This window comes from Triticum dicoccoides, chromosome 4B (genome assembly GCF_002162155.2).
Source record: "Triticum dicoccoides isolate Atlit2015 ecotype Zavitan chromosome 4B, WEW_v2.0, whole genome shotgun sequence".
NCBI classification, from domain to species: Eukaryota; Viridiplantae; Streptophyta; class Magnoliopsida; order Poales; family Poaceae; genus Triticum; species Triticum dicoccoides.
In genome coordinates, this window is record NC_041387.1 from 197,155,325 (window position 1) to 197,159,341 (window position 4,017).

The following is a 4,017-nucleotide window of genomic DNA, read 5'->3' on the forward strand; positions in this document are numbered from 1 at the left end:
ATCGAGCTGAATTGGAGCAGCGAGTTGCTGAACCACGCGCCTGCTTGGGGTGGTAACTGGCTCCGTCGGGCCAAGCGAGGTTGGTGAAGCACTGAACGGCCTCGCCCGTATCCGGAGGGCTCGGCGGTCCACCCAACCGGGTAATATGCCGGAGAACGGCTCATCGGAAGCCATCGGAAGAGTGGAGAAAATGGTGAAGGAGGAGATGGGTGAGAGGCAAACGGGTGCGATTCTTGCCCGCTGTCTGTCTGGCCTCGTGTAAATAGAGGGCGGACGGTAGGAGCTTGGCCGGCGTCTGGCCTCGTTTAAACTGAGGGCGGACAGGAGGAGCTCGGCCGATGTTGTGTTTAATTCTGGCCCGCTCATGAACGGACGTGTGGCCGGAGTAGGATTCTCGGTTTGCATGCGGGTTTAACGGAGGGGTTTAATGGAGGCGCCGGGCGTGCAGTGGGTGCCGCAATACTATTCGATTTGACAGAAGTAATGAGCCGTCAAATCACAAAGGCCCTCGCCTCTAGTGAAACTGACCGAGCTAGACTGCCCCACCCTCTAGCCTTTTAAAATATATATATACTCCACTTTTGTACAGTAGTAGTATCGATGGATTGCGCCATGGAGCAAAACTTGAAATTTAAAAAAGGTGGTACATATAGAGAGCCCTCGTTGCCAAATTATGCATACAGTACTATTAGAAAGGCACAATAATGGTGTCTAGCACAAGTGCACAACCCACCCCTCAAATAAAACTAAGCACCCTGGAATTGTTTGACAAAACTAAGCACCCTGAAATTCTTTGACAACTAAACTGCTGGCTATATGATGTTGGCCATATGTATTGTACGTATATAATGTGAAGAAACAGGTGGTAGTACTATACCAACTAAAAGATGAAATGTAAGAAATACTAGTATGTACGTACTAAAGAGTTAAAGTAACGAGAAGAAACATAACATAGTTCTGCTGGGGGCTCATCACAACACACCCCTCAAATTAAATTAAGCACACCTGAAATTAAACTTTGCAACTATTCCGGTAGACACTGCATTACAACCACCATGAGCAACGACACTGCCACCTTACTCGGAGTCCTCGTCCACGTCCTCGACTTCGTCCTTGTCCCTCTTCCTCTTGGCCGATACTTCTTTGCTTGAACCACACACTTGGCTCTTGCTTTTCATCCAACCCTTGTAGATATTGAAACAAAGGTAGCCATCCATTGCAGCATAGTGGATGTGGTCTATATCTAGTACATTCCGCTGCCATGCATAACGTTGAAACATCTATGGAGGTTTCTCCAGTTTACCATACGAAGGATGAACCATGGCTCCTGCCAGGGTCAGCATTGAAGGCTGACGAGAGGACACCAACCGATTCCTCTGGAGGTCGAAGGTGTTGCCTACAACAAGGCCTATCCGACCCAGGACTTCTTTGTCATTACCAAAGTCTACAGTAACAAATTTGACTAGGTTGCTCTCGAGGAAGTCCTTAAAATCCATGCATTCAACATCACCATGGCATATGTGGTAGACAACATAAGTCATGCACGCAAACCTAGATCACGGCGGGCTTCTTCCTCTCTTCATCCTTTAGATACTTCTCTCGTCCTAGGACTGGGGTGTACTCAACATCTAGCCCAGTGACCCACTCATCATTTGAGTCTTTGAACATGCGTCTGAAGCGAGAAAGGCATCCTTTCACCGTCGTGGAAGAACGGGTGTAGATGACGTCGAACTCATCGCCGGTGATGGTTCTAACCTTGTACTCACCGCCGATCATGGAGATTTGGGATGCCACGGATTTTGGAGGAGGGTTAGGATTAGTGGAACTTCCGTAATGTGAATGGACGGGACGACTAGGAGCGAACCGCCATAGTATTGAAGGACGTGCGGGGATGAGTAGGAGCGAACTGCTAGTGTGCCAACGGCAGGGTAGTGGCTTTCCATTCTCCCATGATACGGGCTTCCGAGAGCCCTTGGATCTGAGATCAAATGGTTGCATGGCGTGATTCTAGATCTATGGGTGAATATTCTATCCTGTAGGGTTATTCTGCAAATTTTCAGCAACTTAGCATGCGACCATTTGATCTCAGATCCAAGGGCTGCCAGCAGCCCGTATCATGGTCACGCCTACCACGACCACCGCGTCGCTCGCGCGGACGCGCCCTTGGATATTTAACACGGTGCGTTAGGCTATCTGATGTTGGCATGTCATACATAGTCATCACTTAGTCACTCATACTACAAAAAGGTTTGCTATAAGGTTGGCTATAAGTGTATTTTTTTACTTCTCTCTATCTCTTTCTTCGTACTCCCTATGTCCCATAATATAAGAACGTTTTTGACACTAGTGTAGTGTAGTTAATCAAGAAGAGAGAGACTAGTATTTATTGCATTTGCCAAGGAGTGACCTCTTCCAATGAAATGGTGTGCTTATTAGTTTTTTGTTGCTAAGTTTGCTTCATTTAATTAGCAATAGACTCAAAATTGTCTTTTCATCTAGGTACTCGTGCTTAGCACCGTTTCTTCCTTGGGTCACCAAACTAGTCTCTCTCTTCTTGATTAACTTGCCACATCAGACTTTATGCCTATGTGGCAAGCTTAGCACCTGTAGGAGTAAATAAGTACCATAGTGCGCTTTACATGGCATTTTTGCATATGTGGAGGAAAGAGAGGCAAGGAAAAAGTGGAGAAGTGGGCTCTCATGCAAGAGCCAGCCTCTACTACATGGTGGAGCATTGGGAGAGGCACCTGTATGGAGGTGGTCATGAATCGGGAGACTCACGCCGGTCGTAGCGCCGCAGTTAAAATGATAATGGCAAGTCAAATCACGGGGCCCCACCTGTCCAGCAGTAACTCGATATCAAATCACACATCCCTACGTTTGCAGCAGCCTACTCCCTCGTCTTCTCGCGTCTCTGTCGAACCGACTAGGCGGAACTTAATGTTTAGTATTTGCTAAGGCTGGTTGTAATGGTACTAGCCTTAGCAATTTTGATGAGGCGTCATAGAATTAAATGAAGAAAGAGAGAGAGTTGAGTACTATGTGTCATACATGGCAATAAATAAAGTACTACATGATACTAATATATGATACATGGCGCAGGAGTACTAAGTATTATTAATACAGTTTTGCTAGAACTCATCTAGATGAGATATAATTTGGTCTCATTCATCTTTTATAGCCATTGGATGTGATGCTACATAAGATATGTGTGTGCTGACGTGGGTTGTATTTGTTCTTGTGCAACGAACTGACCACTTCATGTCATGTTTGATAGTCTCAAGTCATTAAAAGCATACAAGCCCCACATCTCTTATTGGTTGATTCCTCTATTTATGTCAAAAAATAAGAAACAACATGAGAGTTAATGCACCACACCTATGTGTTTACTATTTGGTTTTCGTAAGATGACTTAATACTCACCTAGACGGAGGGAGTATTTGATTTGACAGCGGGTGGCGCAGTTCCCGCTACGGCTTTAATGCAGAGGAGGGAGGGAGTATGTTGAACGGCCAATGCATCCTCCTTCAATTAATGCATGAGGGAAGTAATGGGAGGAGGTCCGGGAAAAGAGACTGCACGATGTGAATGCAACGCAATTTGCCCTCATTGCCCTCATATAGAGGCTCCCCTCCATTCCAATGCATCTACCACATCGTACGCACCTAAGCATTTGCCTAAGCACCTACACTAAGCGAAAAATAGCTCACTCCAGACCGTTGGCGGCGATGTGCGTGAGCGGCCAGCGGCCGTGCCAGATGGTCAACGACGCCGGCCTGCGGCATGGCGCCGAGGATCGTCTCTAGACGGTGTTGGAGACCGACTGGTGGATGGCCGCCGTCGACGCCAACTATGAATCTCAGTTGGACCAGATGATCGTTGCCACCAGCAACAAGTTCACCGTCCTTAAGAAGCTCGCAGACGACATCTCCGTACTCCTCCAGCCCGCGCGCCCGGGCTCCTCATTGCGTGCCACCCTAATCGGCCTCCATGGCCGGAACCTCTTTCAAGCACTGG